General features: G+C 42.0%; 2 long non-coding RNA genes and 2 other non-coding genes across 4 annotated transcripts; 2 read left to right on the top strand and 2 right to left on the bottom strand.

The window, feature by feature from the left end:
• The first annotated feature begins 612 nt into the window (after positions 1 to 612).
• On the top strand, positions 613 to 13,885 carry LOC135269248 (uncharacterized). The gene is made up of 4 exons (XR_010337573.1): positions 613 to 959; positions 2,847 to 2,956; positions 6,026 to 6,217; positions 12,410 to 13,885. It is a non-coding gene; the product is annotated as an uncharacterized LOC135269248 (long non-coding RNA).
• On the top strand, positions 2,605 to 2,677 carry TRNAA-AGC (transfer RNA alanine (anticodon AGC)). Its single transcript has one exon. It is a non-coding gene; the product is annotated as a tRNA-Ala (tRNA).
• Positions 13,886 to 18,385: 4,500 nt separating the features above from the next.
• Positions 18,386 to 18,459, bottom strand: TRNAI-AAU (transfer RNA isoleucine (anticodon AAU)). The gene has a single exon. It is a non-coding gene; the product is annotated as a tRNA-Ile (tRNA).
• A 566-nt stretch (positions 18,460 to 19,025) lies between these two features.
• LOC135269290 (uncharacterized) lies at positions 19,026 to 21,562 on the bottom strand. The gene is made up of 4 exons (XR_010337611.1): positions 21,341 to 21,562; positions 21,074 to 21,218; positions 20,489 to 20,725; positions 19,026 to 19,655 (listed from the first exon to the last, which is right to left on the bottom strand). It is a non-coding gene; the product is annotated as an uncharacterized LOC135269290 (long non-coding RNA).
• Positions 21,563 to 21,745: the final 183 nt, after the last annotated feature.

Genomic DNA, 21,745 nt, shown 5'->3' with positions numbered 1-21,745 from the left:
AAAATAAAATAAAGTAGATTATGGAGGAATAGAATACAGATACATAGTAAAGTATTATTAGAAAGTATGGATTCGGATAAAAGAGTCTAATTAAGAATTTGTGCATGATTCTTTTAAAATTCTTTTGAATCTTTTTTTTCTTTTTATCTGTTTTTCAAGTCTCCAGTTTTTGTCACCCTTCTCCCAACAGGTCAGAGGGATAGCTAATGGTCAGAAGAAATAATCCAGCAACTACCATAGCACTATCTCCTGCCTGCAGATGCCTCTTTTTGTTCAGCCTCTGTGGGAAGTAGCAGCACCGTCCAGTTCTCAGAGAGCAAGGTCTAGACTAACTCAGCTAACCCCATGTGCTAATCTGAGCTAACCCAGTTACCCTAGTGGATTTAAAGATTGAGGTTAGAACCCAGCAGAGTTCTCTTCCTGCAAAGAATAGGCTTCCCTCTAAGGTTTCACATAGATACTGGGTGAGGAAAGAGCCCTAAATGGCTTGAAAAACTGGATGCTCTCTAGGCAAAGCAGGAAGCCCTGCTATGGAAGAGCATCATTTGAGTATAAATCAGGGTCTCAGTACAAAGAGTGTGCTCAGGAAGTCAAGATGGTTAAGCAGAGAATCTGACCAGAATATCCGTGGTGGAGAGAAACAATCTTGTTGGGAGAAGAATGACAATAATTGAGGACTTAGAATAAAGGCTAAAAATGATTCAAAGAGAATGCAAATAGAAGCAGGCACAAATCCTTTACTACATTCTATTGTACAAATCTCACCTTACTTTGTGTTTGTATTCCATTTCTCCACAATCTTTATTTTTATTTTGTTTTTATGTTCACAGAGACTTGTTGGTGCCAACTAAATGAGCAAAACAGCAGTGACTAAAAAAAACACCACCGCACTAGAAAAACTAAACTAAAACTGCACTAAAGAAGTTTCTCGTCGGCTCTGGAGAGCAGGTTCCTTAAAGGTGAACAATATTCCACATACAAGGACTTTTTCAGCACCATGCATTAGAAGTTGAACTGGATGTCTACTATTTTTTATATAAGTTGGTTGATACGGCTTTTCAGCTTCCCTCAGTATCATTATCCAAATTTTGTAGATGACACTGAAGGTCAGAGGAGTTAAACCATTTTCCTCAAATCATGTAGCTTTAAATAGGAAAACCACATATGAAAAGCAGATTTCTTAAATTAAAAAACAAAAACACGAGCTCTTGCTTTACCCTAGCACATAGTCTCCCCATCTGTTTTCTCCACATCAGGGCATTGATGTAACATTCATCTACGTAACAAGTACAGATCAATGAGTGGATTCATTCATCAGATACAAATTCAGAATCTCTTGTGTCTACCACAGTAGGCTCCAGACTTCCCAGTGTCTTTGTCTCATCTCCGTCAAATCTCTCCACCCAATGTCTTGACAAATACTATAGATCCTTCCTGCAGAACATCTCCAGAATTATTTTATTCCTTTTTGCTCATCTCTGTCTTCATCCATGCTACAGTGTTTATGGAGGATGCATGCTGCACTATGAAGCGTGATGGACACTGGCGCTGGAGAAAGACTCCTGCTGTCCACCTCAGGAGCTGACACAATAAACGTGGATAAATCTCAATCCTTTAATGTCTTTATGACTTCTTTCCCTTTCTCTCCAGTTACTGTTTTCTCATGTTCAAACTCTGACAGTCAAAACTAAACACCTTTCTCTAATATGTTGCTTTAATTATTTAAGCCTTTTGCCTGGGATTTTTTCAAATACACTTAAGTTTTCATAATACTCTCCCAACTTATCTCCAAGTGGCCAGGATTTTCATTCACTGCTTCCTCCATGTGTATTTCACACACACACATAGCCTGGTTTTCTCCACCCTGTGTCCACTGCTTCTCTGCATAGCTCAGTTTTGATTCTTACTTTGATATTTTACATATTCTTACACTCTGATGTGATCTTGTCTCTTTTTCTTTATGGCATTACTCTGTAATTTTGTTGTTGTTGTTCTGACATATAGTTGGACATACAACTGGTACATGGGACACCTTAGCAAGGAGGCAACCCACATCTCAGATGTTAGTAAAGGAAGCACTCTCCAGGCGTTTCCTAGTGTAGTGGTCACCACGCTGGCCTCATTCCTGAAAGGGCCTAGTTGTGAAAACAGCAGGAACTTTTTGCTTTCCAGAAATCTGCACCATCTCACAACTCAGAGAATCTCAGCTACAAGGAAGAAGGGATAATGCCATCTCACTTTTATAAACACACACACACACATTAAATCATTTATTCCTTTTTAATTATTTAATTATTATTATTATTATTTTAATCTGTGACACGTTAGCCAGGCAGGTCTAGGCAGGCTTCCTTTGCTGGGATGTGCCTTTTTCTGTCCCAGAATACCCTAAACTTGACATTTTGGCAGTGCAAGTTTTCCCTTTGTGAATTTCTCCTGGTTCCCTTTTCTCCTGCTTCCTGGCAGAGAATGCACAGCCACAGGGCTCTTGCCCTGGGCCATCAATGAGAAGATCTGCCCTTAGAGGAACCCTGCTTTCACGCTGCAGGCCCTGAAATCACCTGTGTTCTATGCCACCCACTAAGGACAAAGCTTCTCCAACAAGGGGAATTAGCTCAAGTGGTAGAGCGCTTGCTTAGCATGCAAGAGGTAGTGGGATCGATGCCCACATTCTCCAGACTTTATTATTTGGACCTCAGGTCTCCAAACCCGAGTCCGTGTCTGAGCACAGAATGCTGCTTTGGCTCAAGATGTAGGGACAGCAACAATACAGAGCTGGTGACAGCTCTCTACTGGCATTCAGTATAGCATAGATCTACTGTGTAATTATATTCTGTTTCTTCAAGGAGCTGTGAAACCAAGGGACACATACAATTGCTCTTTTCTCCCTGTTTCTGCCTGCAGCTTGGTCCTAAATGCGAGACATTCATGAAAAGTACAGGGAAGAGCCACCTGGGTAAGTACAGCCCCGGCTTTCTGGTCAGGGGACTGAAACCAGGATGTGTCAAGTAACTAGAATGTGCCTGGACAGATACTATAGAAAGCAAACCCATAAAGTTGTTTGTGAACTTGTGGATGCACCTGCCAGCTGTGAATAAGTGACTCTAACCCGAATAATTTACCTAAAAAGACTCTGAGGACTGAACTGACCAATGGCCCACTTTCCAGTGCTCACTGACCACTGGGTCATGCACACTCCGGAGTCCTCTGAATAGCCCTGTAAAGGCTTTGCAAGTAGAGTTATCTTTGTAACAACAATACATGGAAGGCTGGCTGGTACTTGGAACTTGAATACAAGGCAATTGTGTGTCTGCAAAAACAAAAGGAGCAATACTGTCCTTAAGATTTCAACAAGACACAGTGTCTCATCACACAATACAAAGAAGTCCAGGTTACAACCCCGAAATATTCAGCATTAATAAACCTTTGGGAGGCTGAGGTGGGCGGATCACGAGGTCAAGAGATCGAGACCATCCTGGTCAACATGGTGAAACCCCGTCTCTACTAATACAAAAAATTAGCTGGGCACGGTGGCGCGTGCCTGTAATCCCAGCTACTCAGGAGGCTGAGGCAGGAGAACTGCCTGAACCCAGGAGGCGGAGATTGCGGTGAGCCGAGATCGCGCCATTGCGCTCCAGCCTGGGTATCAAGAGCGAAACTCCGTCTCAAAAAAAAAAAAAAAAAAAAAAAAAAAAAAAGAGAGATCGAGACCATGGTGAAACCCCATCCCTACTAAAAAATACAAAAATTAGCTGAGCATGGTGGTGCCTGCCTGTGGTCCCAGCTCCTCGGGAGGCTGAGGCAGGAGAATTGCTTGAACCCAGTAAGTGGAGGTTGCAGTGAGCCGAGATTGTGCCATTGTACTCCAGCCTGGCGCCTGGCAACAGAGCAAGACTCTGTCTCAAAAAAAAAAAAAAAAAAAAAAAGAAAAGAAAAGAAACAACAGGGAGATTGTAATTCACTTGACAAAGAGAATCCTCAAATAACAATACTGAAAGGACACAATGTCAAAATCATCTGACACATGTGTTAAAGCAGCTGTTATAACAATGTTCCTACAATTAGGGAATAACATTCTTGAAGTGAAAGAAAAGGTGGAAAGTCTCAGCAAATATCTGGAATATGTAAACACCAATTTTAAACTTAAGAGTTAAAAAAAGTATTAATCAAAAGTGTTAGGGGAAATAAAAAGCTCAATTGGATGATCTTAATAACAGAATGCAGATGACCAGAAAAAAAAACAAAAAACAAAAAGTTAATGAACTTGAAAACAGTCAAGAATATCTACATAATCTGAACTATAGAGAAAAAGGAGCATTTCTCTAGATAATCCAAGCCTTGGGGACAAACAAAAAATAACGAATCTAACATTCACATTATTGTAATCTGGAAAGAAGAGGACAAAGAGGTCTTTGTGAGAGAAAACTTTGAAGAACTAATGGCTGAAAATGAATCAAATTTGTTAAAAGATATAAACCAGATTATTAAAATTCAGCAAACCTCAAAGAGGATAAACCCAAAGAAACCCATAGCAAGACGTATCATAATCAAACTGCTGAAAACTAAGAAAATACAAAACAATGTTGAAAGCAGCCAAAGGAAAACGAAAGAGAAACTACCATACGAATGACTGTAGATTTCTCATCAGGAATCATAGGGGCCAGAAAAAAATGTCATAATATTCAGTAAGTACCAAAGGAAAAAGACCTGTCAACCCAGAATTCTATGTGGAGCAAAGTATCTTTCAGACATAAAGGCAAATAAATGCATTCTCATTGGAAGGTAAATGAATACATTCTCATTCCTAGCAAGACTGCTGGAAAAGAATTAGCAAAGATTTGAGATGAGAAAAGTGATACCAGAAGGAAACTTGGAACATCATCAATGAAGGAACAAAAGCAGAAATAGAAAATGTCTGGGTAGACGTAACAGACTATTATTCTTCTCTTGAGTTCCTAAAGGTATGTTTGATGATTGAAAGCAAGAATTGTAACTTTTTCTGATGCAGTTGTCATTGTACCTAGATGTACTATACACATAACATCAAAGGGTGAGGGTAAAGGGCCTAACTCTTGATGAAGTTTCTATATTCAACTTGAATGCTAAAATATTGATTCCAAGTATACTGTGAAAAGTTACATAGGTATATGGTAATCCCTAGGCCACTTACTAACCAGATTTAAATAAACCAAAACAAGACAGCAGGAGGAACATAGGAGAATTAAAACAAAGGGAACAAAGGTTTTAAATTATTAAACAGATCTATCTAAAAACGTATCTATAACATACATGTAAATGATTTAAACCCATTAATTACTAATGAGATCGTCAGAATGTATTAAAAATAAATATGTGGATTATAAGACAGTCACCTGCAATATACTTATATATAAGAATCTTTCAAATTGAAAGAAAATAGAGGGAAAAGATGCCTCATGCAAGCATTAACCAGAGAAAGCTGTGGTGTATATATCAAAATCAGACAAAGTGGATTTGAAAGCAGAGACACTTTCCAGGAATAATGAGGGCTGCTACAGGATTACGATTGTCCATTTTCCAAGGAATACTCTCCCAAATGCATATAAGAACACAGAGCTTCAAAAGTCATATGAAAAATTGGATAAGCCAGGTAAAAACAGAAAAATCCCATTATAGTTGCAGGCATTAACACTCCTCTCTCAGTTATTGGTAGACCTAGTACACAACAAATCAGCAAACATATTGGAGAATTGACAACCCCAGCCACCAATGGATCTAATCAACTTCATAACACAAAATAAAAATTTAGGCAGAAAGCAAAGACAGAAATTAAAAGAAAGTAAAATCATGTTATAACCAGGAGATTAAGAGTGGTCCAGCATATAGAAGAGTGCTATTATTGAAAGAGTTTGAAAGAGTTATTTAGTTATTTTGAAACATGTTTGAAGGAGTTACTTAGTTGGAAATGACAGAAAGACAGAAAACGGTGAATCTGGAGGTGGATCTTCCCTCGTCCATATTTATCTTGCCTTCTTTTGCGGTCTAGGGTGTCTGTACTTCCTCTGAATTACCTGATCCTACTACAGTGTCTGGCACAAAGCATCTCCCTAGTGAATATGTACTGTGAGTGGAAAGTAATTGATAGATTCAAGAGTCGTGCAAGAATAATGTTCATTATCTGGCAAATCGTTGAATGTAGTGTTTGAAGGTGGACAATGAGTCAAAGTTTACTTGAAAGGTAAGCCCAAGACCAGACGTGGTGGTTCACTTCTGTAGTCGCAGCACTTTGAGAGGCCGAAGTGGTTAGATCCCTTAATAGTAGGGGTTTGAGACCAGCCTTGGTAACATGGTGAAACCCTGTCTCTACAAAAAAAATTACAAAAATTGTCTGGGTATATGGTATGCATCTCTAGTCCCAGCTACTCAGGAGGCTGAGGTGGGAGGATCGCTTAAACCTGGGAAGTGGAGGTTGTAGTGAACAAAGATTGCGCCAGTGTCTGGGCAACAAAGTGAGACCCTGTCTTACAATAAAATGACATAAAACAAAACATAAAAGTTAAGCCCAGGCCAGGTGCCATGGATCACACCTGTAATCCCATCACTTTGAGAGGCCAAGGCAGGTGGATCACCTGAGGTCAGAAGTTTGAGACCAGCCTGGCCAACATGGTGAAACTCCATCTCTACTAAAAATACAAAAATTAGTGGGGCATGGTGGCAGGCATTTGTAGTCCCAGCTTCTAGAGAGGCTGAGGCAGGAGAATCACTTGAACCCGGAAGGTGGAGTTTGCTGTGAGCCGAGATTGCACTACTGCACTCCAGCCTGGGTGACAGAGCATGACTTCGTTTCAAAAAAAAAAAAAAAAAAAAAAAGTTAAGCTCAAAAGTTAAGTAAAGAGGAGGTCTGAAATTAGATATTGGTGTGTGAATGAATGGGCTTAAGTGCGAAGAAGGGCCAGAATAACTGTCAGCTGGAGCAGAGGGAAAAAAATCACATTTAAAATCTGAAAATATTTGCTTCTCAATTTGGGCTTTCTCACTTAGCAGCTTTGGCATTTTAGAAAGAAGACTTAACTTATCTGAGCCTCTATTACTTCTAAAAAGTGCATACATAGTTTTGTTGACAAAATTCAATCAGACTACATGAAGTAAACTCCCTAAGTCTCCTAGTATAATTTGTGGCACAAAAAAATTGGGGAAAAATAGGGAGGATATTATTACAAGTTCAGTTTATGTTTTTTGTAGTGAATGTCTCCACTGACATAGATACAAGTGGAGATAGACAGTAACAGTCATATGAACAGGAGGCACTTTTGAAGGCTATTTCTTCCTTCATTCATTCAGTTAGTCACTCTAGGAACTATTAAGAATTGAGGATCTCCTCATTTTCTTATCAACAAAGGAGACTACAGAAAAGAGTGACTAGATCCTGAAGAAGGGAAAAGCTAGATCATTGGGCCACAAGAGGGAAAAAAAGCAGCAAGACAGGTTCAATAGTTTCTGGTCCCTCAAGCCAGAAGGTCCTAACATTATGTTAATACTGCAAACAGGTGGACTCCACCTGTCTGGGTGGGGAGTTCTTCCAGTGCAGTGTTGGCTGATAAGGAGTAGTTTCTAAGTAGCATTGATTGTGCTCTTTGAAAGCTAGGAATTGATAAAGTGGCAGTGTCTGGGAAATGAGATTTGATAATCTGGATGTCAGCTCTTGGGAACAGTTGCTCTCTAAGAGCAGCAGGCCGCCTGTCAATCTCATATTCTGAAGGTCCTGAGTTCGAACATCAGGCAAGGTACAGCCTTTGCAAATATTTCCGTTAAGGCAAATGAAATAGATGCAATAAATAATGGAACACAAATGCTATGAGGTAACGATTTCAAGACCAAATATTAGCTTAAAATTTAAAAATGAGCTTGCTTGCTTGCTTTCTTCTTTCTTTCTTTCTTTTTCTTTTTCTTTCTTTCTTTTTCTGTTTCCTTCTTTTGGCTTCTCAGTGGTTTGAATACAAGTGGTGATGAATAGATATAAATTACACAAGAAACTACAAGCTATGTCATGTGTCTACTGCTCTAGCTGACAGGGGAAGCAGGGGAAAGTTTTCTTCCAGTAGCCTGCTCTGAAGGTCATCCAACCATAATTACGAAGTGGGGTGGGTGAAGTGTTTCATTCTTTTAATCAGCTAACAAATATTTCTCAAGCACATATCTTGTTAAAAGACTGTTTGGGAGGCAGGCACAGTGGCTGACGCCTGTAATCACAGCACTTTGGGAGGCCAAGGTGGGCAGATCACAAGGTCAGGAGTTCAAGATCAGCCTGGCCAATATGATGAAACCCCGTCTCAACTAAAAATAAAAAAAAATAGCCAGGCGTGATGGTAGGTGCCTGTAGTCTCAGCTACTCAGGATGCTGAGGCAAAAGAATCACTCAAACCTGGGAGGTGGAGGTTGCATTGAGCCGAGATTGCACCACTGCACTCCAGCCTGGGCGACAGAGCAAGACTTCATTTCAAAAAAAAAAAAAAGAAAGACTGTTTTGGGTACAGCAATTTAAGTGAATAAAACAGATATTCTCACCTTTATGATATTACATCATGGTTGGGAGGATTGAGGAGAAACAGACGGGAAGCAAACAAGAAAAATGAACAAGAAGTTATGTGATGATATCTACTGGGAGGAAATCATTAGGCAGTAAAGGACTTGGCAGTGTGAAGGTGGCACATTCAGTTTTCAGGAGAAGAATCAGGGAAGTTGTCATCTTGAAAATATCATTTAGCTTTCCTTTCTTCTAATCTTCTTTCTTTACATGCAAAATGAGGACTGTGGGGTTCTCTGGGAGGATCACAGCACCTAGCGATGGATCTGGGAGATAGGAACTGCTCAGTAAGCATTAGCTACTGCTCTGGCTGCCTTCTCCCTATAGAATGCTGGCCTGTCACACTGAGCTAGCGTCATATTATAGGTGCTCACTAGCAGTTTGCCTGATGAATTTACAGGTTGAGGTTAGAACCCACCAGGTTTCTCTTCCTGGAAAGAACAAGTTTCCCTCTAAAATTTCACATAGACACTGGGTGAGGAAAGAGCCTCAAATGGCTTGAAATAACTTAGTGCTCCTTGGTCAAAGCAGGAAGCCCTGCTTTGGAAGGGCACCATGGGGGCATATATGAAGGTCTCAGTACAAAGATGAGTGCTCAGGAGGTCAAGATGGTTAAGCAGGGAATCTGGCCAGAATGTTCATGGTGCAAAGGAACAATCTTGTTGGGAGAAGGATGACAACAATTGGGGAATTCGAATACAGGCTAAATAAGACTGAAAAATAGTACAACAAGAATCAGGCATAAATCCTTTTCTACTAGATTTTTTTGTACAAATCCATTTTGCCTAGAAAATCATGCTTTACTACGCATCTCTATTGTGCTTCTCCACCATCTATTTTACTTTTTAAACTTTATTTCATTTTTATCACCACAAAATAAACGAGCAAATCAACCAATGGCAACAAAACTGCACTAATTTCTCTCCTTAGACCGTGAGAACATTTTCCTCAAAGGTGAACAATACTCCACGTTCAGCACTATGTGCTAGAAATTATACTGACTGTTTATTAATTTTAAGTAAGTTAATGGATATAGTTTTGCAGCTTCCCCAGGTATTATTGCCCTAGTGTTATAGATGACAGTAAAGCTCAGAATATTGTTAAACCACTGTCCTCGGATCACATAACTTGAAAGAGGAAAACACGATAAGAAAAGTAGACTTATTTCTAAATGAAACCATCATGAGCTCTTGCTTTAACCAAGTACATAGTCTCATCATCTGTTTTCCTCACACCAGCTCACTCATGTAACATGAACCGGCATATTTCTCCACGCAGGAATTCCTACAAACATCCCAGCCTATGTCTACCCTGGGTTTTCTCCACCCTGTGTTCACTCTTCCTCTGCATTGCTGAATGTATTTTTTTAATCCTTTCATTCTGATATGATCTTGATCTCTTATTCTTTATGCCTCTTATCTGCCTTATTTTTGTATTGTTCTGTCGTGTAGTTGGATATGTAATTTCTACATGACACACCTTAGCAAGACGACAACACATATCTCAGATGTGAGTAAAGAAGCATTTTCCAGGGATTTCCTAGTGTCCTGCTCAGCACGCTGGCCTCATTCTTAAAAGTCCCTTGGTGCAAAAAAAGCAGGAGCTTTTTGCCTTCCAGAAATCTGCACCATCCTACAGCCTCAGCTACAAGAAACAAGTGATAATGCCATCCCTTTTCTTTAAAAACAAAAAATCATTTAAGCATCCTGGATATCTGTGACACATTAGCTGGGCAGGGTCCTTCTCTGGGACCTGACTTTTTCTGTCCCGGAATATGGGAAACCTGATATTTGAGCAGCACCAGAGTTTTCCCTCTATGACTTTCTCTTTGTTCCCTTTACTCCACCTTCCTTGCAGAGAATCAGTAGCCACTTTGCTCTTGCCCTGGGCCATCAATGAGAGTAGCTGCTCTTAGTGGAGCCCTGCCTTCACGCTGAAGGCCTTCAAGCCACCTGTGTTCTAGACTGTCCACTAAGGACGAAAAAGATGCTGTGAGATGGGGAGTCAGCTCAAGTGGTAGAGTGCCCACTTAGTTTATGAGAGGTAGTGGGATTGATGCCCACATTCTCCAGATGTTACTACTTGGACCTTAGGTCTCCAGGTTACAGTGAAAAAATACATATATTAGACACTGATCTTAGTAGTAACCTGGACACTTCTTTGGTTCATTATGCAAAGCAGCAACAATACAGGGTTGGCCAAGACTTTAACGGTATGCAGTATAGTATAGCTCTATCAATGTGTAATTAGTTTTCTGTTTCTTTGAGGAGCTGTGAAACCAAGGGACATGTCCCAGTGCACTTATTCTCCCTGTTTCCTCCTGCAGCTTGGTCCTAAATGCAGCGCAATTATGGCAAGTGCAGGGCAGAGTCACTCAGGTAAATATATCCCCAGCTTTCTGATCAGGAGACCAAAACCAGGAGTTGCCGAGTAACCAGAAAAGACACTTGGAAAGCAAACCCATAAGGTCATTTGTGAACTCCTGGGTGTGCCTGTGAACTGTGAATAAGTGGCTTTGATCGAAGACAACTTACCTAAAAAGAATCTGAGAACTGAACTCAGTGATAGCCCACTTTCCAGTCCTTACTGGCCACTGGGATGCACACACTCCAGAGATCTCTGAATAGCAGTGTTAAGGCTTTGAAAATAGAATTGACTTTGAAACTACAACACACAAGGCTGGCTGGTTATTGGAACTTGAACACAAGGCAATCATGTGCCTGCAAAAACAATAATAATCTCAGTATCCTTAAGATTTCAACAAGACACAGTGTCTCATCACATAATGCAAAGTACATCCCCAAAATATTCAGCATATGAAGAACCAGGACAATCTGAAGTCATTGGCAAAGAGAATCCTCAAGTAACCATACTGAGAAGACACAGATGCTAGAATCATCACACACGTACCTTAAAACAGGTATTATAACAATGCTCCATGAATGAGGGGACAACACTCTTGAAGTGAACAGAAAGTTGGGAAGTCTTAGCAAATATCTGGAAGCTATAAACACTGATTTTACACTTAAACATTGAAAAATGTATTCATCAAAACTATTAGGAGAAAAAAGCTTCAATGGGTTATTTCAGTAACAAAATTGAGACACTCAGAATAAAGTCAATGAACTTGAAAACAGAACAAAAATACCAATCTAATCTGAGCAACAGAGAAAACGGAGTGTTTTGGGGCAAAGCAGGAAGCCCTCCAATGGAAGGGCATCATTTGGGCATATGTCAGGGTCTCAGTACAAAGATGAGTGCTCAGAAGGTCAAGATGGTTAAACGAAGAATCTGACCAGAATGCTCATGGTACAGAGAAACAATCTTGTTGAGAGAAGGTTGACAACAATTGACAACTTGGAATATAAGCTAAATCAGCTTCAAAAGGAATACAAAAAAGGCACAAATCCTTTACTACATTCTTTTGTACAAATCCATTTTTGCCTAGAAAATCATTCCTTACTATGCATCTGTATTGTGATTCTCCACCATCTTTTTTTCTTTTTCTTTTTCTTTTTCTTTTTTTTTTGAGATGGAGTCTGGCCCTGTCACCAGGCTGGAGTGGTGCGATCTCAGGTCACTGCAACCTCTGCCTCCCAGGTTCAAGGGATTCTCCTGCCTCTGCCTGCTGAGTAGCTGGGACTACAGGCACGCACCACCACGCCCAGCTAATTTTTGTATGTTTTTAGTAGACGAGGTTTCACCATGTTGGCCAGGATGGTCTCGATTCCCTGATCTTTTGATCCGCCTGCATCGGCCTCCCAAAGTGCTGGGATTACAGGCATCAGCCACTGCACCCGATCCTATTTTACTTTTTTAAACGTTATTTCATTTTTATTTTCACAGAAACATGCTGCTACAACTAAATGAGCAAAACAGTCAGTGGCAACAGAAATGCATTAATATCTCTCCTTAGACCTTGAAAGCATTTTCCTTAAAGGTGAGCAATATTCCATATACAAGAACTTTTTTGGCACTATATGCTAGAAATTAAACTGAATATTTATCAATTTTTATGTAAGGTGGTCAATATAGTTTTTCAGCTTCCCCAAGTGTTATAAATGACACTGAAGCTCAGAGCAGTTAAGCCATTTTCTTCAGATCACTTAGCTTTAAAGAGTCTCCATACATTTGGAAAGTGCAGATTAGTACAAAACCCAGTTTTGTGACCAAAATTCAATTGGACTATGAGAAGTAAACTCAGTAAAACTCTTAGTATAGTTGATGGCATGGAAGACTGAAAAACACAGAAAGACTATTATTCTTTCAGTTTGTGTTTTTTGTAGGGGAATGTCTCTAGTCATGTAAATGAAAGTGGACGTATATGGTAAAAAAGAGTAGTAGGAACAGGAAACACATTTGAAGACTATTTCTTCATTCATTATTCAGTGGATCAGTCAGTGACCTATCATGACCTGAGCATCTTCTTAGTTTCTTTTCAACAAAGGAGACTATGGTAGGTGTAAGAGTGACTAAGCTCTCTCAGGGCGGGAGAAGTCCGATCATTGTCACTGGGCCACAAGAGGGAAAAGAGCATCAAGACAGGTTCAATGGTTCCTGGTCCCACAGCCCAGATACTCCTGCCATTGGATGGAATTAATACTGGATTGAGTAAATACCTGGCAATTAACGCTGGATTGAATGAAGACAGTCCTATCATTGGGTGAATACTGGAAAGGCAAGAACTCCACCTGTGCTGAGTGTGGAATTCTTCAGGCGCATCACTGGTGGATGTGGAGTGATTTCAGAGTAGCATTCATTGCGTTCTCTGAAAGCTAGGGCTTGATAAAGCAGCTGTGCCTAGGGGTTGAGATTTGTTTATTTGCAAGTCAACACTTGGGCAGGAGTCGCCCCCTGAGAGCAGCCAGCAGCACATCAGTCTCATACTCTGAAGGTTCTGAGTTTGAGCCTCAGAGAGGGCAAAAGGTAGTTTTCATTCCTCCAAGCACTGTAACATTACCTTAGTTAGTAACATATGAAATAATAATAATAACAATAAAAGAATTAGAAAGGAAACATAGTAAGAAACAAATAAAAAAAACAATCATTTTCAGTAATCACAGAGAATCATGGGATCAGTAATTACAGAGAATGGTGGAATTAGTTCTCAGTGATTTGATGAAATCAATGGTGAAGAAATTTAGATTATCTCAGAAACCACAGGTATATTATATAATTATCTTTCTCTCCATCTGACCGAGGAAGCATGGGAAATTTCTCTTGTAACTTGGTGCTCTGAAGTTTGCCCTGATGCAGTTATGCAGTGAAGGAGTGTAAAATTATCAATCTTCTATTAATCCAATAAAAACTTTTTTGAGCACATATTTTGTTCAGTGGCTGTTCTGGGTGCAGTGATCCAAGAACAAACAAAACGCAAAAATTTTTACCCTCATGAAACTACATCTTATTTGGGGAGAAATGAGGAGAAACAGACAAGAAATATTTTAAAAATGCATAGTAAACTGGGTGACAATATCTACTATGAAGGAATCGTTAAACAGCAAAGACATTGGGAGTGTGTGGAAATGGCAAGTTCAGCTTCCAGGGGAAGAGTGAGGGAAGCTGTCACCTTGAAGGTATCATTTAGCCTCCCCTTCCTCCGATCATCTTGCTGGGACCCTTGTACTCAATTTTTCTAATAGTAAGGGTAATTCTTACCGAGCAAGGCCGACTGGGGATTATGAGAGTTTTTGCACATAAGGCAAGTTGGCTTAGTGAGAAAAATGATGGTACAGGAGGACTGGGGTAGCAAATCCTTCATATGTTTCCTCATTTGGAAAATGAGGACTGTGGGATTTTCTGGATGGATCACAGCACTTAGAGATGGATCTGGGCGATAGGAACTGCTCGGTAAGCATTAGCTACTGCTCTGGTTGCCTTCTCCCTATGGAATGCTGGCCTCTCACACTGAGCTTGCATCCTATCATAGGTACTCATTAGGGGTTGTCTAGTGAATTCACGGGTTGAGGTTAGAACCCACTAGGGTTCTCAACCTGAAAAGATTAGCCTTCCCTCTAAGGTTTTACACGGTCTCTGGGTGAGGAAAGAGCCCTAAATGGCTTGAACAATTGAATGTTCTGCTTTGGACAAAGCAGGAAGCACTGCTGTGGAGGGGCTTCATCATTTGAGCATGTATCAGGGTCTCAGTACAAAGATGAGAGCTCAAGAGGTCAAGATGGTCATGCAGAGAATCTGAGCAGACTGGAAGGTCCACGGTGGAGAGAAACAATCTGTAAATTTTTTGGCTTCACATCTACACTTTGAATGGACCAGAGTCATTGCTTAATGCCCTTAGGAAAAACAGAAAAGAAGAGAACATGCTTTTCTCAGGATGAAGAAAAGCCTTTTCCCATTGTTTTTGACTAAATTCACACAGAGAAGTAGCATTTCTATTCAACACTGTGCCAATGGTTCTAGTCAGAGCAGTTGGGCAATAAAGTGAAATAGAAGACATCTTGATTGAGAGGGAAGAAATAAAACACTTTTTTTTTCAGGTAACATGATTGTATAGTAGAAAATCCTAATAGATCCACTAAAAAAGATTAGATCTAATAAATGAGTTCAGCAAGGTTGCCAGATTCAAGATCAATATACAATATCAATTGTATTTCTTTAACTAACAGTGTATCATTTGAAAATATAACTAAGAAGACAATTTTGTTTTTCATTATTCAAAACAGTAAAATACTTGGGAATATGGTTAGGAAAAAATGCACAGAACTTATACTGTTACAACCACACATAATTGTTGAAAGAAATGAAGAAGACCTAAACATTTGGAAACATGTGCCACGGTCAATACTCCCCAAATTTATCTATACTTTAATGTAATTGTTATCAAAACACCAGCTGGCATTTCTTTCTTTATTTTAGATGTCGATAAGCTGATCCTAATATTACTGTGGAAGTGCAAGAAATTCAGAGTAGCCAAAATAATTCTGAAAAAGAAGAACAAAATTGGAGGAAGCAATTTCCAAATTTAAAATGTATACTAAAAAACAGTCATCAAGACAATATGGTACTGGCGTCAGAATACACAAATGAGTCAATGAAATAGAATTGATAGTCCAGAAACAAATGTTGACATTTACAGCCTCTTAATTCTGAATTTCCAAGACAATTCAGTTGGAAGACAGTAATCATCAACAAATGATGCTGAAACAACTGGAAATCCACATACAAAAGAATGAAGTTGGACCCCTTCCTCACACTTTATACAAAAATTAATTCAGAATCGATCAACAACTTCAATGTAAGAGTTGAAACTATAAAACTTTAAGAAGAAAGCATAGGAGCACATCTTTTGAGAAGTCAATGTTCTTTTTATATATTTCTTCTTAGTAATAGTCATTACAGTCAGCTTACAGCATCTGCGAGGTCCATGTCCATGAATTCAACCAACCATAGATCAAAAATACTAGGAAAAATGCATTTGTATTGAACAGGTACAGACTTTCTTTTGTCATTATTCCCTAAAGAATACAATATAACAACTATCTGCATAGCCTTACATTGTATTAGGTATTCTAGGTAATCTAGAGACAATTTCACGTATATAGGAGGATGTGCATAAGATATATGCAAATATGATGCCATTTAATTGAAGGGACTTGAGCATCTGAGGATTTTGATATCTATAGATACTGAAAGATGACTATACATCATTATGTAATGTTAATGTCATCCTTACTCATCACTGCAACTCAATCGGAGCTGTAATTCAAGTTATTTCTACAATCAGTGGATCCAAAAGACTATGGCCTCAAATGTGTTACTGAAATGAGTAAGGCAATTCACTAAATGATTTTTTTTTTAATTTCCCAGATGGGGATAAAATACCTAACTGCATATACTGTTTGCTATCCACGCAACAATGACTTCAATTTATCACAGTGTTTTCCATTCTTCTTTTCTAATATAGAAAGGAGCTCATTCAGCACTTGACCTTCTTTTCACAACCATCTTCTGCAGAGTAAGTGGATCCTAACCTCAGAGTCAAGAGTTAAATCTGGTTTTCCCCATCATTCTCAGCAAACTGACACAAGAACACAAAATCAAACACCACATGTTCTCACTCATAGGCGGGTGTTGAACAAGGAGAACACATGGACACAGGGAGGGGAGCACTATACATGGGGGCCTGTTGGGGGGAAGGGGGGATAGCGGGGGGGTGGGGAGTTGGGGAGGGATAGCATGGGGAGAAATGCCAGATATAGGTGAAGGGGAGGGAGGCAGCAAATCATACTGCCACGTATGCACCTATGCAACAACCTTGCATGTTTTTCACATGTACCCCAAAACCTAAAATGCAATAAAAAATAAAATAAAATAAAATAAAATAAAATCTGGTTTTCCCAAATCTCTTGCCAGTGCTTGATTTGGGCAAGGTCAGGTAACACTTTGCTCGTGATTTTGAGACCAGGTGTTACTGCAGAAGAAGCAGCCGGAGTATCAGGTCCATATGTTGAGGATAGACCCAGTGAGTTAATCAGTTCTGTAGCTTTCCTTCCCTGTGTATTTATCATCAGGTACAAGCATAAATACCACTCATTTTAAAGGGCATATCACTCTCTTTCTTCTGTGTATGTGCATCTATTTACAGCTAAGGACTTCATAAATTATAGTTTTGTAAACATTAGTCTAAATCATTCTGATGACTTGAAATTTGAAAATGTCAGAACCAATCACATTGATGTAGTAGAAAACACGGGTTTGAGGTGCACTGGCTCACCGTTTTATTTACTATCAGCCAGTGGAGTAGAAATTCCCATCAAGGAAGAGGGTTCATTCCTGTCTGTCGGCCTCAGCAAAGTTAAACATTTCAGATCTTTCCTGACTTTGGATCTATTGGGCATGCTCTGTCCTCCACCACTATCCCATCCTAGGGGCATATAGAGCCACTCAGAGCCTCAGAGATACACTCAGCAAAATGGAATCAATCACCAGATAGTGTAGCCTGTTGCTCATCTGACTAAAATGCACTATGTTGGGATAGCCTGGGTTCTACAGACCCGTGAAGTCCATTTGGAGCACAAGACACTCTTCCCATCATGCCTGCACACATATCCCTCAGTCTTCATTGATTCATGCAGACTTTTAAATGTGTTTAGCAATAAGCATCCTACCCCCAAGGAGCTTAGAATCTCATGGAGAAGAGGGCCAGGCAGCAGACGTTCACAACATGGTAAATGCCACAAAACAAATGTGTACCTGGATCCCTGTGAGTGCTAGGAGCAACGAAACCCAAGCTCAGAAAACTAGGAGAGGTGTCAGGGAGGGCAATTTCCGGAAGATGGTTTTGTGTCTAACTAAGCAGTGAGACAAGCAAAGAGGAGGTGAAAGGCTCAGCGTTCTATGGGACATTTCCTTACCTCCAGTATCTCTAGAGTTAAGTGTGGGAAGCTAAAAGAGAGGAAATAGAAATGCAAAATGGGAGTTGTTGAGAGGCTTTACTTACCCTGCATAAGCCAAGGACAGGTCTGCGGGAAGCAAGCAGATGCAGAGTTAGGAAAGCCCATATCAGAAGTTAGTCACGGCAGAGAAAGATTTGTACACTTTGGAAAGCGTAACAGAATGAAAAGCCCAGGTCCTCATTTCTGTGTTTTCGCGTTCTTCCGGGATTTCAATTTCCTTCCGGAATCTCCGCTCTCTTCATCGTCTGCTCTTGCAGAAACACTAAACCCGCAAACACAAAATTACGGTTAACCGCACTACGTCCTAGCAAGATTACCGGGCAAATACACATTTCCTTTTTTGTTCGCTCGGGACTTTGCATACCACTGCGCACAGTTGTAAGGGTAAAATGAGCATAAGAACTCCACATGGCCCGTACGGGGATCGAACCCGCGACCTTGGCGTTATTAGCACCACGCTCTAACCGACTGAGCTAACCGGCCACTGTCTAGTGCTTCGTTCCTAGGCTCATTAGAGGTTCAAGGACGCAAGTTATTCCAATTACCAAAGGAACTTTTCTCAACTTCTTGGAGCTGGAAAGAACCCACCATCTTGGCTGACTTCTTTACGATCCTCCGGAAATTTCTTCGAACACTGAAATTTCACTTAAAATTAAACTCTGCGGAAGGAAACCAAACGGCACCCGCTTCAGTGCTTCAGGACGCGGGCTTTTGGTGACCACCTTTTTCAGTGCAACGCCCCCACCTGCCGCCGGTACTGAGGTCTGTCTCTATCACTCCTTTCTACGTTGCTCCGGTAATTTCTGAGCAACCCTTCAAGAAACTGACGGAAAACGAAAACATTACCGCCGGTTCCTCTCCGTCGGCTGTCGAGGCCAATAGAAGTCCCCACCCAGGCTCCTCTGCTCACTTTAGCACAGTTCCCACTGTGTTCGCCCATTGTCCCCAAAGTGAGTATCTGATCCCTACCCCACCCCATTTTTAGCAAATTCAGGAAAACGCTCTCGTATTTCTACTTGAAAAAGACACTTGAGAGAAACACGTTCCATTGCAATCTTTGTGCTCGCATTTTATTCCTTCTCGATGAAGCAGGTATACGTCGATTGGTATTTCATGCACAGCAAGTCAACTTTGAAGCCCGACTCAAGACCATTAGATTAAGAAACATTCTCCGGGAGCTCTGCTGATCGCTGGGCCTTCCGGGGTTGCTGCATTCTGTCCCCAAGACAACCGTTTCTCTGCGTGTCTCCGCCTGGCTGGCCACTTCTCCGGTAGAGAAACAGCTGTTCCTCGGGTTTCATTTCTGGAAGTGCTTTGGGTCCTGGGGAATGGGGCCGCTTCCTGCAGCGTCGACAAAGTGGCTGAATACGCAGGGACACCCGCAGTTCCCAGGGACGAACAAATAGCTCAATAGATATGTTTCGAATAATTGAACGAAGGAAGTCTCCACCAGCCGCCTAGCTGTATTACAGACGGTTCACCTCTCTGTCTAGACGATTTTGCTAATGTCCTGTTCCTTCTCCCGGCTTTTGAACTAGATTCTCACTTCCCTCCAATCCATCTTTCGCGCGCTGGCGTGTTTCCGCCGCACTTCTGAAATTCTGTCCGTTGCCGCCTCCGTTAAAAACCGACTCTGGTTAATCTTTCCCTCGGTGTGGCTCCCTCTTCCGCACCTGGCACTGCGGGAAATGCGCTTCCTTGAGGCAGCTGGAGGCCTCCCGGTCCCCTCCCTCCTTCCCTCCCCTCCCCTCCCCTCCCCCCCTCCCCCCTCCCCCTCCCCCCCTCCCTCCCCCTCCCCCTCCCCCTCCCCCCTCCCCCCTCCCTCCCCCTCCTCCCCCTTCCCCTCCCCCTCCTCCTCCCTCCTCCCTCTCCCTCCTCCTTCCCCTCCCCCTCCTCCCCCTCCTCCTCCCCCTCCCCCTCCTCCCCCTCCTCCTCCCCCTCCCCTCCCCCCTTCTCCCCCTCCCCCTCCCCCGCCTCCTCCTCCTCTTCCTCCTCCTGAGAGCTCAGTTGTGGACGCAGCCTTGAGTGGAGGCGGAAAGGACAGAAGGCTGCGGGATAATCCAGGAAACACACACCTTGTGTCTGGTGGAAAAACCAGCGCCCGAAAAGGGGAGCGAAAGGACAGGGAGAAACACACAGTCCGGAAATGTGGGAGATTGTTGCGGCCTTAAACACAGAGCACTGACCGAGGTGCCCACAGCGGACCGGGCAGGTTCCACCCCCGGCCTGTGCGCCGGACCGAGGTGAGGACAGGCAGTCCGGCCTCCGCGCGCCAACCTTGCGTTTCTCAAAACCACCCTGGCCCGCCACGCCCGCATCCTGTGCCTATAGAAGCCCCTGAGACCCTCGCGGGCACAGACCCGAGCGGCTGGACGGGAAGAGGACCGCACGGGCGGGAGAACACGGAACACCCCGCTCCCTTCAGTCACCCTGGAGGCCTCGCACAGGCGGTTTCAGTGATCCGTGAAGACACTCTGAGCCCTTTACATCCCGGACAATGACAAGAGAGTACCTGGGCGACTTTTACTAGCTGGGATTTCGGGAGATGCGGTTTTCGGCACGGCAGGCGCCACGCCTGAGGAACAGGTGGACCGCAGGGATAGGAGCTGTCCCCGCGCCCCACACGCCCCTGCTCAGACCCGGGCTCCTTGATTTTCCTGCCTGGATGGCCCAGCCTCCCGCGGCCGGGCTCTGAGCTCGAAGTTCCAGTGGTTATACCGTTAAGTGGATCTCCTGGGCAGTCCTGTTGCTGACGAAAGAGGACAAATTGAGAAATGAACAAATAGAGAAGTCGCACAAGCCCTGTGACTCCCAGCACAGGACCAGTCTACAAACCATCGTGCCACACAAGCTCGACTTGTTTTCACACCGGCTTATTCAGACCCGCTGATCCGCGGAAGACCAGAGCCAAACTGATCCAGCGACTCTAGACAGACCTTCATGTTCCGGCAGCTAAGTGCCGCTGATGAAACCGAGGGTTCTCCTAGTTTAGAAATTCTGTCCAGCCCCTGCTGAGAAGGACCTTACTAACTTTCCCCCTCAGCCATCCCATGAAAAACTCCAGTCCCCGAACCGTCTGAGTCCTGCTCTCACTCACCCTTGTTTTAGGCAGTACTGGGACTCGGCAGAGGTGGGGCTCTTGCTCAGCAAGTTTAATTAATCCAGGGTAGTAGAATCCATCTGTTTTCTTGGTTGTCTTTTTTGAGGGAGTGGGTCTTCTAAGTGTTGATTCTGGTCCCTGCCTATGGGTATTTATAAATAAATAGATAATTGCACTCCATCATTATGTGGAGTTAAAAAGTGTTCAATTTAACTACCTAATTGTCTCTAAAATAACCACTAGATGCAACTGTCTGGAACTTACCTAATTAGTTCCACATTCTGGAACGAAGGGATGTAATAGGTAATAACAGGTCTCAGTCCCAGTCCCTAATGGAGAAATAATCACACAGACACCAGAAGAAAGACGAGTAAAGTGAAAGCCAATAGGTGGAAAAATAATTCACTTTATGCTCAGATTTTTGGAGCGAAGCAAGAAAATTAATCAAGGAAACAAAGAAGAAATTCAAGACGTAGTAGTGTTGGATTTGCATTTTCGTCATAGGACACTATTTCTATTCTGCAGGACTTGCTTGGTCTCCATCTGACCTCCTCAGAGTACGCTGCTCTTCCCCCAATCACTCCTGCAATCACTCTAGGATATTTGTGGTCCGAAAGTAAGAGGGAGAGGTTAAACTTAAAACTTCTAAGTAGACCTGCACGGTGCCTT

Source organism: Aotus nancymaae, unplaced genomic scaffold (genome assembly GCF_030222135.1).
Source record: "Aotus nancymaae isolate 86718 unplaced genomic scaffold, 86718_ANA_hifiasm-v0.15.2.pri h1tg000051l, whole genome shotgun sequence".
In the NCBI taxonomy this organism is placed as follows: domain Eukaryota; kingdom Metazoa; phylum Chordata; class Mammalia; order Primates; family Aotidae; genus Aotus; species Aotus nancymaae.
The sequence above is the reverse complement of the archived record's forward strand: the minus strand, read 5'-3'. Positions and strand labels throughout refer to the sequence as shown.